Source organism: Pan troglodytes, chromosome 18 (assembly GCF_028858775.2).
Source record: "Pan troglodytes isolate AG18354 chromosome 18, NHGRI_mPanTro3-v2.0_pri, whole genome shotgun sequence".
NCBI lineage: Eukaryota > Metazoa > Chordata > Mammalia > Primates > Hominidae > Pan > Pan troglodytes.
The window spans coordinates 44,294,609-44,309,611 of NC_072416.2; the positions used below are offsets into that span (position 1 = coordinate 44,294,609).

Genomic DNA, 15,003 nt, shown 5'->3' on the forward strand with positions numbered 1-15,003 from the left:
CGGCTGGAGGGAACATCGAGCCTGGCAGTTAGGGGGTCAGTAGCACATCCTGGGCACAGACAGTGACATGGACACCACAAGTGAGCTGGGCTCTGGTGACATTCTGTGACTTAAGAAACAAGCAAGAGAAGCAACTATCTGCAGAGAAAAACACTCCTTTCCTACAAAGGTACTGACTTTGTTATGGTGCTGTGTGCAGCAGTGAGTCTCCTGTCTGTTCTGAGGCTGGTTCCTGCTCTTGGCCCTGCCCTATAGACAATGAAGGAGCAGGGCAAGATGTCCTCAGTGAAAATGAACCTGGATATGAGCCGCATTTTGAGAAACCATTTCATGTTCTGGGAGGTTCCAGGGGAGGTGGGGAATCCAGAGGGATAGGGGCATCTGGGGGAATATGAAGAGGTCTCATGGCAGAGGTAGGGGTCTCAGAGCAAGGAGTGACAGCTCAGGCCACTGCCTGGAGTTCTGGCGTCTGGAGGGGTCTGCAGAGGGGCCTGGAATAGAGAGGTTCTCGGGGCAGCCCAGAGGCCTGTGAAGACCTCTGCTCCTTTCATGAGGACAAGGAAGTGCTGTGCATCTAGGTTTTCACCTTAAAACAGCTCCCACAGCACTTGATCGATGGGGCAAGGATACACAGGAAGACCCTGGGCCAGGAACGCTCCTTCCACACAATGTCTGGCTTTCTGGGCCAGAGGTCTGGCTCCCTCAGAAGGACCCAGGTCCCTTCCTTCGAGCAGGAGGCAAAGGCAGGTCTCTGCAGGGCACACAAACCAACAGTGCCCCTGAGAGGGGGTGTCCCATGGAAGAGGCCAGTGCTCAGGGCCATCATCATGGGCAGATTGGGCCAGGACTCCTTTTGGGAGAGCCCAGGAAAGCCCAAAGCCCTTGGGAAGCCCCTTCTTCCAGGAGCCACATGCCACTGAGATGAGTCCAGCCCCATGAGGAACTACAGGACCTCGTCTAACCCAGCCTCATAGAGGAGGGGGTCACATCCCATGCAGAGGGAGCCCCTGGCACTACAGACGGAGCCCCTAGTAGACCACTGGCCTCTAATCTTGAAGGGCCAGGTCCTCCCACACCTGCTGTCTGCACATATCCACTTTGGGCTCATTCTGAGGCTCTGGGATGTCTGCCTTCTAAAGGACAAGTGCATGCTCACAGCCAGGGCATACACAGCCAGTAAAGGTGCACAGAACCTATGTGCCTGAGGGAGCTCCAGGGGAACACACAGGAAGACCCCAACTGTCCTAAGGGCCGCATTCACACTGTCCATATGACCCTCTGCTCTGGCCTGGATGGAGGGTCAGGCCTGGTGGGCTTGGCAGGGCACCGTGATTCCTCCCAGACACCAAACCCATCCCTGACATGGCACAGATGAAGGGCAGGAGTGTGGCGAGCACTTCCCTACAGAGATCTCCCACCCACCATGGCCTCCTGTGCACACCTGGATCTCATGGGTGACCAAACACGACCAGCACTGCCCAAAGGGAGGTGCCTAGGAAGGAAACAGAGTGCAGGCACTGATCCCTCCCAGAGGACCCCTCTCCCAGCATGACGCCCACCTCCACCCCCAGAACGCCTCCTAAAGCTGTCCCAGTTCAGCTTGGGGGAGCTCCTTCAGGACATGCTGTCCTGGGCCTGGGGTCTGGAGGATGACGTGGTGCTGAGGCACCTTCAAGGCCTCCATGGTGCCTTGGAGAGGGACCCAGGCATCCCAGAGAGGATTCAGGGAAAGGGCACAAGTGGGTCTGTGGCCTGGAGCCAGACGGAGTTCAGCTGAGCATGGGAACTCATGGCATGGAGTGGACGGTGCTGGATGGCTGAGGGACCCAGTGCCCAGGGGCGTCTTACCCACTATGGAGACAGGCCATTATATTAGGTGGCAAGGAGGCCAGGTGACAGTTGCAGTTTCTCCCAGCTGAGTTCTGGACTAGGGTCCAAGCCCAGACCAAGAAGGCCCTGGGGTGAGGGTGTGAGGCAGGGAGCCCCGAGCCAGCCTGAACCCTGAGGAGCCATCCCAGGAGCACCCTGATGTGCTTTGACAGCACCCATGCCCAGATTGCACACATCCCTTGCTCTAAAATTAGCAGCCTGCAGGAGTATCCTCAGTGTCAGAACAAGTGGGCCACACAAGGCCCTCAAGGACTCCAGGGACCTAGGTTCATGAGGCCCAGCCTTGCAAGGGCCAGATGGGCTAGGTGGAAACGCTGACCAAGTGTGCTTCCTTTCAGCCAAATACGTGGGGCTCCCCAAGAGGACCCCTTGCCTGGAGTGAGTGTCCCTGACGCCCAGGCCTCTGTGAGCATCTCTCAACACAAAGGCCCTCTCCAAGGGAAATGGGCTGGCCCTCCCAGGACCAGCAGCCCAGTTCCAGAAGCCCATGGGTCATCACCAACCTCATCTGGCTAGCGTGTCCCTGAGGCTACGGCAATCAGCATGCAGGGAATTCCACAGAACCCAGGGCCGTAGGCTGCTCTCTGGGGCCCCAGGGGATCAGGGTCTGGCCAGCCTGTCCCTGGCTCAATACACATGCCTGGGAATTGGGGTTTTCTCCTCTGCTCTTAGCATCGCCTGGGTAAACCAACAGTTACCCTCCCTCATGACTCAACATTCACATCCATGAAAAAGGCACCCGGTGAGGGTGACCTTTCCAGGAAGCCAGAGCCCATGTCATTCCTGCCAAGCTCTAAACTTGTCCGCGGGAGGGCCAAACGGCGAATTCTCCCAAAAGCAGCTGAACTGAGGCTCTGGCTGGGTGGCAGCACAATGGACAGTGTCTCAGTTCCACATCAGCTTCGGAAAGCAGGCAGCTCCCTCGGCTTGGTGAGGCGCGATGCCCAGGAAAGATCCCGGGAGTGCGGGTGGGAGAGGAAACTGAGCTGAGCAGTGAAAGTAGAGGTGAGGATGATTGGGCAGAGGTGAAGTGCACTTCGTAGCATCAAATCTTGCTAATTGTACCTCAAGTCCCTCTCCGGACTTACTCCCCTTAGCCAGGGGTGGCACAGAATCAGTGACCGGCATTGCTTTGGAAGCAGAAAGGTCCACGCTGCCTTCTTACCCATCCCTCCCAGGCAGCACACCACCCTGGCTTATGCTGGGACTACAGTCAGCGGCCCTGAGACCCACGGCCAGAAGCGGTTAAGAAACTACTACTCCCTGCACGCCCTGTGAGGAGCACACTGCACTGCCCCTCCCTCCAGAAATGCTCACTGTCCAGGCATGCTGGGAATGTGGTCCAGCTTCCCTCAGACCAACGGGCAAAAGCGGTTAAGAGACTACTATTCCCTGCATGCCTCGCAAGGAGGACAAAGCTCTGTGCTTCCCTCAAAATACCCGCACCACCCCCAATCCCGGTGCATGCTGGGATTTCAGTCTGGCATCCCTGCGACCAAAGGCTGAAAGCGGTAAGAGACTACTACTACCTACCTGCATGCCTGGGGAGGGGCGCACCACCGCTGTCCCACCCGCAAGGTAACGGCACCTCCCCAAATCCCAGGGCATGCTGGGATTGTAGTCTGGAAACCAGGCTACCAAAAGCCAATAGCGGTTAAAAGATTACTACTCTTGGCCTGGCACAGTGGCTCACGCCTGTAATCCCAGCACTTCGTGAGGCCGAGGCAGGCGGATCACCAGGTCAGGAGTCACGAGGTCAGGCGTTCGAGACAAGCCTGCCCAACATGGTGAAACCCCCGTCTCTACTAAAATTAGCCGGGCATGGTGGTGCATGCCTGTAGTCCAATCGCAGGAGGCTGAGTCAAGAGAATCGACTGAACCCGGGAGGCGGAGGTTGCGGAGGTTGCAGCGTGCCGAGAGCCGAGATGGTGCATCGCACCACTGCACTCAGGCCTGGGTGACACAGCGAGACTCTGTCTCAAAAAAAAAAAAAAAAAAAAAAAAAAAAGATTACTACTTTTAGCATGCCTGGCAAGAGGAGCAAAGCGCTGCCCCTCCCTCAAGGTACCCGCACGACCCCAACGACCCCCCCAACCCCGGTGCATGCCAACCCCGGTGCATGCTGGGACCGGTGGGATTCTACTTCTCCCAGCATGCCAGGTGAAGAGCGCACAGCGCTGCCCCGCCCTCACAGCACAACTTCCAATCCCCGTTCGGGATTGTAGTCTGGCTGCTTGCCAAAAGGTGTTGAGAGACTACTACTCTGCATACAGTAAGAAGCACACAGCGATGCCCCTCCCTCCAGGGATCCTTATGGTCCCCAGTCCTGGTTCATGCTGAGAAGGTACTCTCCCAACTCTGTGACCAACAGGCCAGGCGCCTATGCTCCCAGCATTCCCAGTCCTCTTCCGCCTCTTCCCTCCATGCATCCAGTGCAGTTTCACAGTACAGAGGGGAGCTTAGCTTCCAAACCAAGCTAAGCTGGGAGGAACAGCAGGAGAACAGCCTGGAAAGCAGGCCCACCCAGAAGCAAAGGAATCGGATGTCCCTCAAGAATGAGATAGGAAGTGCAGATAAAATGCAACATCGCCTTTCCTAGAAGGCAAAGGCCAGCCACAGTCACCCACCGCTCATCCTAGACTGAAACGAACCACGCAACCATCAGGTGGGACATGGAGACCAAGGGAGCTTCCCTGTCCAAGACAGGTATGGAAGCCCAGAGGATCATGACACCTGCCTAATCGACCGGAAATAGGTTTGGAGAGGGAAACAACTGTGAAACGGATCTCCACGAAGTTTCTCCCTCACGGACTCCAAAGTGTTCTTTGTTGAAGACTTTAAGCCAGACCAAGCCTCTAGGCTCCTATGGCAGATAGAGCAAGAGGGAGTACAGAGCAGAGGCCACAGCCCAGGCAGGATACAGCACGATGCCACTACCATGTGCATCCAGGAAGAAGTGCCAAATGGGAGACTGGGCCAGAAAGGCCAGATTTAAGTCACAGAGATCCTTGCCACGTCCCGTTCCCGGCTTCTTCTCCAAGACTGTCGCGGTGGGGCTACATTTCTTAATGAGAGGAGAAGGTGGGAGGTGGGAGGAGTTAGAACCATCTTCTTTGATGTTGGTCTGCACGCACTCCTGCAGGACAATAAGCTCCTGGGAGGCTTTGGTCCTTGGGTGTGGTGTGGTTGTCTTGATCCTCGAAAGTAGGACGCTCAGGATAGGGAGGTTTCAATCCCTGTGGGTCCAACGCAGCTCCCCAGGTCGACCCGGCCTTCACAAACCTAAAGTGGAACCGCCAGGAAAACTACTGACAACCGGCCACACCACCCAGGCAGAGAACCAGAAAGAGGCTCACCAAACACAGACCGACATGCAAGAAACCACCCTCCAGCACACAGGGCACATTCGTCCCAAACACACATGCACACGGGCACACACAGAGAAAGAGAGACGGAGACAGAGAGACAAGGAGAGAAAGGGAGACACACAAACACACACAGACATAAAGCAGTGGCACGGAAACAGTCACCCCCAGGGAGCCCCTGAGGCTGCTAGGTTCTGCTCTCCGTGAGGACGTCTCTCAGGTAAGAGAGTAGCCCACGGGTCCACAGTCAGGCCTGTCCTTGAGATCACAGGGGGCACGACTTGTGAGGAGACTCACCGCACACCGTCCGGGAAGGCCTGAAGCTGGGATGGTGCGCTGCTTCCCCATGACTCCTCTGCCTGAGGTTTCCTCACCTGGTCGGCCCTCCGCGACTCCTGGCGTCCGGAGACCATCCTGTTGACCCCTGGGAGAGGTCAGGCTGGAGCCTCGATACCGACGCACTGCCACAGTGGGCTCCTGCTTCGCCCAGCCTCATGGACCCATCACTCGAGCGACGGTGGGGGTCACTGTGCCTTGAGAAATCAGCTCGTGCACCGCGCATGCGCATTGGCTAGGCCGACTTGCGCTCCGCTCCTGTTAAGTCAGGTTGCAGCCCCTTTAAGGAATGGCGACAGGGCCGGGCGCCACCACCCTGGCTAACAAGGTGAAACCCCGATTCTACTAAAACTACAAAAAATTTGCCGGGCGTAGTGGCACGCGCCTGTAATCCCAGCTACTCGGGAGACTGGGGCAAGAGAATCGCTTGCACCAGAGAGGTGGAGGTTGCAGTGAGCCGAGATCGCGCCACTGCACTCCAGGCTGGGCGACAGAGCGAGACTCCATATCAAAAAAAAAAAAAAAATGGCGACGATCCGGGGGCGGTGGCTCACGCCTGTAATCCCAGCACTCTGGGGGGCCGAGGCGGGCGGATCACCTGAGGTCAGGAGTTCGAGACCTGCCTGACCAACATGGTGAAACCCCATCTCTACTAAAAATACAAAAATTAGCCAGGCGTGGTAACACACGCCTGTAATCCCAGCTACTCAGGAGGCTGAGGCAAAAGAATCGCTGGGACCCGGGAGGTGGAGGTGGCAGTGAGTGGAGATCATGCCACTCGAGTCCAGCCTGGGCGACAGAGGGAGACTCTGTCTCAAAAAAAAAAAAAAAATGGCGATGGCGCGGCGTGGCAGCGGCTTCGGCTGCGGTGGTGGTGACAGAAGCTGGGGGCGGGTAGGGGGAAGCATGAGTGGCAGGTCTGCACGCGAGCCAGGACCAGGCCCCGGGATTCCTGTCCCCAAGGCCTCCGTGAGCCATCTTCCGCTTCGGTGCCCGGTGGAGGAGGAGCTTCAGGACATCAGCAGAGACTCCTCTTCGGATCCTATTTTGGATCCCACCAGGTGAACAGGGATGGGCTCACAATCTGGTGAGGCAGGGAGGGCATGGCTGAGGCACAGAAAGATATCATGGGCCTCAAGGTGTGGTGTCAGCTGAAAATTCACTGACCCATGAGCCCACTGCCTCCCTCCTCCTTGGGTGGAGCAGTGGCCTGCCAAGGTCTCCAAAGCCCAGGGGCTCCTGCATCCTGACACTGCTTTCTGGGACATGTGCAAACAGGGACAAGGGCGAGCCTGACATGGAGCAAATCTGACCACATGTGGCACTGGCATCCCCTAAGAGCAGATGGAGTGAGTGTCTCCGAAGCCATATGGGGCAATGAAGAGACCAACAATTATGTCCAGGCATGTGCCCCGGGGGCACAGGTGACCTGCCCAAGAAAGCCAAGGAAAAGCAAAGCACACCTGGGAACTAGGAAAGGGCCTGTGCTGCAGTCCAAGCCACATTTGGGGATGCCTGCCTGAGGAGATAAGAGGTTAATGCAAAGTACACCCCACCCCCACTCCTCTACCAGCTAGGTATCCCTGATGCAACCTCCCCTGCACCCAGCCCAAGCCCAGTCCGTTTGACTCCCCAACACAAGGCAACCTCCCCTGCACCCAGCCCAAGCCGGGTCCCTTTGCCTCCCAGTCCCACCCAGGAGCAGAGGAACTGGATGTCCCTCAAGAATGAGACAGTAAGTGCAGATGAAATGCAACACAGCCTTTCCTAGAAGACAAAGGCCAGCCACAGTTGCCTACTGCTCATCCTAGATCTAGACAAACCACGCAGCCATCAGGTGGGACATGGAGACCAAGGGAGCTTCCCTATCCAAGACAGGTATGGAAGCCCAGAGCTCCAGGATCGTCACACCTGCCCAATCAACCAGAAATAGGTTTGGAGAGGGAAACAACCATGAAACAGATCTCCACGAAGTTTCTTCTGATGGACTCCAAAGTGTTCTTTGTTGAAGACATTATGCCAGACCAAGAAGACTCTAGGTCCCTCAGAAACATGGCAGATAGAGCAAGAGGGAGGAGAGAGCAGATGCCAAAGCCCAGATGGGATACAGCACAATGCTACCGCCATGGGCATCCAGGAAGGAATGTCAACCGGGAGACTTGCCAGAAAGGCCAGTGTTTGAGTGAAAGAGGCCCTTGCCACATCCTGTTCCTGGCTTCTCCAAGCCTGTGTAGTGGTGGGGCTACATTTCATTTTTCTTCTTCTTCTTTTTTTTTTCTTTTGAGAATAAGTCTCGCTCTTGTCCCCCAGGCTGGCGTGTAATGGCGCGATCTCAGCTCACTGCAACCTCATCCTCCCGGGTTCAAGCGATTCTCCTGCCTCAGCCTCCTGAGTAGCTCGGATTACAGGCGTGAGCCACCGCGCCCTGCCAGGGCTACATTTCTTAATGACAGGAGAAGGCATGAGGACTTAGAACCAACTTCTTTGATGTCGGTCTGCACCCCTCCTTCAGAAGGACAATGAGCTCCTGGGAGGCTTTGGTCGTTGGGTGTGATGTGGTTGTCTTGATCCTAGAAAAGAGGCCGCTCAGGATGGGAAGAAGATTTCAACCCCTGCGGGTCCGACGCAGCTCCCAACGTCGCCGAGGCCTTCAGAAACCCAAAGTGGCATCGCTAGGAAAACGACTGACAACCGGTCACACGACCCAGGCAGAGACCCAGAAAGAGGCTCACCAAAGACAGGCTGACATGCAAGAAACCACCCTCCAGCGCACAGGGCACATTAGTCCCAAACACGCACACGAACACACACAAAGAAAGAGACAGAGAAACAGGAGAGAAAGAGAGACATACACACACAGAGACATACAGCAGTGGCACAGAAACACCCACCCCCAGGCAGCCCCAGAGGCTGCCGGGTTCTGCTCTCGGCAAGAACGACCCTCGGGTAAGAGAGCAGCCCACAGGCCCACAGTCAGGCCTGTCCTCGAGATCACAGGCGGCACGACTTGTGGTGAGACTCTCCCGCACACCATCTGGGCAGGCCTGAGGCTTGGATGGCGCGCTGCTTCCCCGGGACCCCTCTACCTGAGGTTTCTTCATCACGGTCGGCCCTCCGCGACTCCCGGCGTCCAAAAACCATCCTGTCGACCCCCGGGAGAGGTTAGGCCGGAGCCTTAACGCCTAGGCACTGCCACGGAGGGCTCCTGCTTCTCCAAGCCTCAGGGACCCATCCATCCCCTGGGCGATGATGGGGGTCACTGTGACGCGAGAATCGCCTGGTGCCTCGCGCATGCGCATTTTCTAAACCGACTCGGGCTCCTGGAAGTCAGTTTGTGGCTTCCTCAAAAATGGCAGCGCCTGCTGCGGTGGCGGGGGCTGCGGGGACTGCAGCGTCCGAAGCTGGGTGGGGGGCATATAGGGGGATGCGTGAAAGAGTGGGCTGCCTTACTACCCAGTGCCAGTCCCCTGGGAGTCCTGTACTCTGGACCTCCTTGAACCTTCTTCGGTGCCCGGTGGAGGTGGAGCTTCAGGGCATTCCAGACTCCTCTTCCCATGGGATTTTGGGTCCCGCAGAGCGAGCAGGGATGGGGTTACAATCTAGTGAGGCTGGGACAGCCTCCCTGGGGCACAGAATGATCCCATGGGCCTTAAGGCGTGGTGTCATGAGCTCACTGCCTTTCTCCTCCCTGGCCAGAACAGTGGTCTGCCGGGTCTTCAAAGCCGGCCTGCGAGGAAACAACTTGACCAGATCCACTGTCTGTGACATCTCATCTTCCCAGCATTCCTCCTTCACGGCTCATTTCCAAAGCTTGATTTTCCGCAGACCAGCGTGAGGCGGGGAGCCTCTCATAGCATTGTCAGTAGGGTTGCCATAGTAACGCTAGTCATCCGCTGGGCTCACCTCACCCTTGCACTCTGCCCCCCATTCCCTCACCTTTCCCATTGCCATGCCCCTCCCGACATAGGCAGTGCAAGAGGGGCTTAAGACCTGCAGGCGGGCCAGTTCTCTTGGCGTCTTTCGATCCCACGTGGGAAGCTCCCTTCTGGGTATCTAAAACCGTCAGTTCACTGCCTGAAGTGAAAACACCCAGTCCCTGGTAACCTGGCCTTCCCTTTTCAAAGCCACCTAAATTTAGCTCTATCTCTTTGGGGTGTCACAAATCCCCCAGCACCCCAGGAACACCCGTTGGACCCCGGGCTGGATGCGTGGCCCACACCTGGCCTCTCACAGGGACACTCCCGCCACTGTTATAAAGAGAAGAAAACGTCACAGGCGAATGGTCTGACCCCTGCTGCATCCAATCAGCAAACAGCCCTAAGTGGCTTTGGGGTCCACGTCCACCATTTCTCTGACACCCATCCAGGTGGTTCCCAGGCCTTGGGGTCCCAGTGTGGAACTCAGCATAATTAATGCAGAACAGGAGGACCAGAGGGCCCCTTTGTCTCTCTCCACACATGAGGGAAGTTTGTGTGGTGAGGTCATGGACAGTGTTTGCATTTCTGCCATGAATAGGGCTGTAGTGGAAACATTTTGATAATCTCTTTTTAAATATCCCTTTGGACCACTTTTAATAGTTTGCTGGGGGACCTTATTATAAAATATTATATATGGTTACACAGTGATAACAGTGATAACTCTCTTGATTCATTTTTTTTCATTTAGTTTTAAACATTAAGTACTCCAAGACTACATACTAATGAAACCGGTGTAGACAAAGCCTCAGATTAGGTACCAGGGTCACCTATGGAAGGTCCTTGCTGAAGCCAGTCAGCCTATCAGCCTGTCCCTCAGGCCCAGCAGTATAAGTCGTTCCTCCAAGTCATTCAGTTGGCTGGCAGTAACCCCTGGTAGGATTCTGGAAGGCATCTGCTTTTCATCTTAGATTTTAAAACTCGGGATGAAAAGTTTTCAAGACTTAAAAGCCCAAGTCTTTTATATTTTTAGTGTAATTTGGGGTATTAGAAAATCAGTATTTTCAGCATCTCTGAAATCACAATGCAAAAACAGCCCCAGTTTCATAAGGCCAACTCTTGGTATCTCTGTTCTGCAAAGTAGGGTAAGATGATGCCACAAAAGGCAGGTTTTATGCAACATTATCCTCACTCCAACAGAACTATCACACTTTAATCCAGGGGATCTTTAAATTGTAAGACATAAAGAAAACCTTTCTTGAGATGGAAAATTTTATAAATCAGAGAAAAGGCTTCTAGAACATAACATTTACATCTTATAACAAATTATATGCCCTATTCTTTCCCTATTAATACATTAGTTTTTCCATAATACTTTTAATTTTTAGCTTGAAAATACCAGTTGCTTAAAAAAAAAGAGACAAAACAAAACCCCAGAAATGTTTTTTTGTTTTGTTTTTGAGACAGGACTCTGTCACCCAGGATGGAGTGCAGTGGTCGGATCTCAGCTCACTGCAGCCTCAACCTCCCTGGCTCAGGCAATCTTCCCACCTCAGCCTCCTAAGTAGCTGGGACTACAGAGACATGGCACCACACCTGACTAATTTTTGTTTATGTTTTTTGTAGAGATGGGGTATCACTGTCTTGCCCAGGCTAATCTTGAATTCCTGAGCTCAAGCGATCTACCTGCCTTCACCTCCCAAAATAATTACAGGTATGGGCCACCATCACTGGCCTAATTTTTTTAAGCTGATGAAGAAATAACACACCAGTGCCTTCTGGGGAAAAGCTTTCAAGCAAAGCAGTCATTTTTGCTAGAGATTATAGAAGATGCTATCATGGTGAAATGGTGGAACTAATCCAGAACAATTCATAATCTCTTTTTCAGATCTTCACTCAAATCAGCCTCATGCACAAACATTCCTTACCCTCACTTCGGTAATACACTTTTGCCTCTCTCTCTTTTACACTTTCTCCCTGTAGCTGCTTTTTTGTGACTCCGTGGCAGGAAAAGAGAAAACATGCTATTTATAGAGCACTATTATGTGTCACGGACTATGGTAAATACCTTCAAGAAGAAAGTCTGGGCTAAAAGGGCTTCACCTCAGTCTAGAGGATGTACCTCACAGGGTCTTTGAACATTTGGTGACAGGCATTTTGGGCATGTCCTCTAGGCTGAGCTGTAGTCCTTATGGGACAGACTCACTCTGGAAGAAGCTCAAGTCCCACCTAAAGATTTCTGTCTCCTCTGTCTGGGGCTGTCAGCAGGGACAGAAGCCAAGAGCACCCTGCACTTGGGGATCGGCCATAGGAGCTGCTCCCCGGATGGAGAGATGGGAGTTAGCAGCACAGGATGGGGACAAAAGGTGAGTTCCAAACAGCTCTGTCACAGAGAGTGTCAGCAGAGCTTTGTGACATCAATTGCAAAGAGAGGGGGCATGTGATGGAAGAAGCCCTGAGTGATGAGTCACAGCCCATTCTGAGGAAAGGGAGAAGAAAGTAGCATCCTGAGGCTCTCTTGCCTTATTAACCCATTGCATTTATTCTCAGAGGCTCCTGCCTAAAATGAAGACATTATTCCACCTCCATCTCCTTACATTCTAAGCCAGAAATATGTGTGAGTTATCATTCAAGTGCATGGAGGTCTGTATTTTCTTCCTCCTTAAATGATAATTTAATACTAATAAATTCCTCAAAATTTTTACCTTACATACGGGAGACAGAAGAAACAGGGCTTCAACACTGAGTTAATTAAAAATAATTCAAGCTAATTATTTTCCTTCGCACCATAAATTTTGAACAGCGTTTTCATTATTCTTTGGGTGTTATAACATACATGCTTAAGCAGCCAAGCAAGCATCTCAATCTTTACTAATGATTCCAAGGAAAGGCAACTGTATTTCCTAAGGACAGTCAAAGTACGTGAAATGTAAAGGGTGAGGGAAGAAAAGGTGGTAGCTTGAGGTTCCAACATTCAATCAGGTTTAATTTATTTATTAATAAATAAATTATTTGTCCTGGTATATAATTCTATTATTTTTATTTTTGTTTGGTTTCTTTTTTCAGTTTTATTTTTGATTGACAAATAGTAATTTACATATTTATGGTATACAATGTAAAATTTCCATACATGCATACATTGTGTAATGATCAAATCAGAGTAACCATGATATTCACCACCTTAAACATGTATTACTTGATATGAATATTAATCAAATTAAAATGAAAATGTTTATCAATGGTGTCCTTCCCTCAATTTGTTTTACACACACTAGTGTCTAAGGCTAGCGCTATCCACTTGTCCACTTCAGTGGGCTCTTTCAAGTTAAAGATTTTGCTCTTGGAAAGAAATACTGCTCCTATCATTTTCTTCAGTCTCCAAATGTAAATGCACAATAAATGTTCTGGACAGTATAGAAAAATTACTAGACTGTGGATTCTGGTAAATTCCAAATCACATTAAATAGCAATAAAGGGTATCCACAGGCTCTTCCTTTATTCATGGATAATTATTTGTTAGCTGTGGTCATCAACACTTGGAATTCTCTGATTGACTAATCTTTCACTTTGTAATAAATGTTAAATATTATCTATATGATATATTATTTGCGTATTCTATTACCAAGGAGATGAATACTCTTTCATATGTGGTAAATTTTTTATTCATTTATTTTTACCATGAGCATTAATTTTTTTAATATTGTATGTATTGCAGATTTGTGTCTCAGTTTTTTGTCTTTTAACTCTCTAATTTTAATATATTTCGATTTGTTAGTTTCTTGTTTTCTCTTTTCCTTACATCAAAAACTGCCTATTCTTTGTCAAAAAATAACCCCACAGTGACTTCTGCAAGTTAGCCAGTTGTATTTTGCACATTTGAATCTACAATCAATTGATTATTATGTATAGAATAGAGAGGAATGAATGCATTTTACTGATTAAGGCCAGGTGCAGTGACTCACACCTGTAATCCCAGAACTTTGGGAGGCCAAGGCGGGTGGATCATGAGGCCAGGAGTTTGAGACCAGCCTGTCCAAGATGGTGAAACCCCGTCTCTACTAAAAATACAAAAATTAGCCAGGCACAGTAGCAGGTGCCTGTAATCCCAGCTCCTTAGGAGGCTGAGGCAGGAGAATCGCTTGAACCTGGGAGGTGGATGTTACAGTGAGCAGAGATAGCACCACTGCACTCTAGACAGAGCAAAACTATGTCTCAAAAAAGATAAATAAAATTAAAAAAAGAAAGAAAAATCTTAAAAGTAGGGAGATAAAAAACAGAGGTAAGCCACAAATGTGTAGGTACCATCCACACAGCCTTGATAGAACCCAGAACAAACAGAAGTAAATATCAAGTATAAGAATATTTAGTCAAATATCATTAATAGATAAGGAAAAAATAAAACATTCTGAAAAATACAAAGATAAAAAGATTTTATTACCAGATATTCTTAATATTATACTTCAAAAAGAAATGAAAAAGAGACACTTGTAAACATATGGCAATATCTATCATGTAAATTAAACTCAAAATGAGAGAATTGGCATCATTAATTTAAAAACTATTTAGACACACTGAAACTGTAAGTCCATACATTTAAGTTAAATTAGATGGCAAGTTCTGTGCTACTTAAATAATTTAAGTGGTGACAGAATAATCTGTTTTTAATAAAAATAACTTGTTAACTTTCTGTCTCACAGTTTTCATCACACTGATTATCTTTTTATCAGATCTGAGTAGCACAAAAGGGCTGACAGTGGCATACACATTGCCACAAGCCTCTGGACACCCAGGACAACAGGGTCATATGCCCATAGCAAGGTTGAGGTGAATAAGATGATGAAATCAACCCAGTAGATGACCACAAAGAAACTCACTAGGAGCAGGATGGTCTGAGTGGCACTTTTCTCTGGGGAAGGTCTTGGGAAGAGGCTGGTGCTGTGAAAGTACCAGAATTTCATCTGGTGCCTAAACAAAAGAACCACCATGCATGTACTTGAAAGCAGCATTATCCTTATAAGCGAAACATCTCTGGGTAATGACAGAGTAAGAAACAGTCTTCTGATGATAGAAAAGCGAACAGTATTTACTGATATGCAGAAGATTGCTCAGGGTCACACTGGAAGAAGCTATAGTGTACAAGATGAGATTACTACTAAAAAAAAAAAAACCTGAGAAAACATGAAAAGAAGAAGAAATGGCAGGTGAAAACGGTGGATTTATGGTTAAACCTCACCAACCAAAAGCTGCTGGGGCTGATAATTATGGCCTGAAGAACACTCAGGAGGCAGGTTGTGCAACTGGAGAAACATCTCATTATATTGTTTAGGTAGGAAAATACTTTACACTTGAAGTCATTCTGAAAATACAGTGACTCAAACACACCTGGAGAAAACAATGACACCATTGCATCACTATGTGGATGAGGGCCAGGTGATTAATGGTCAGGTCAGTGGGCTTAGGCCTGCATTACAGAAGAAGTGTGAAGAAAATGAGGAAGC

General features: G+C 50.5%; 1 long non-coding RNA gene and 1 pseudogene across 1 annotated transcript; both read right to left on the reverse strand.

Moving 5' to 3' along the window:
- Positions 1-3,538: 3,538 nt before the first annotated feature.
- Positions 3,539-9,846, reverse strand: LOC129137332 (uncharacterized). Its single transcript, XR_008539788.1, has 2 exons — positions 8,678-9,846; positions 3,539-3,863 (listed from the first exon to the last, which is right to left on the reverse strand). It is a non-coding gene; the product is annotated as an uncharacterized LOC129137332 (long non-coding RNA).
- On the reverse strand, positions 14,004-14,737 carry PANTROV1R-PS256 (vomeronasal 1 receptor panTroV1R-ps256 pseudogene; annotated as a pseudogene).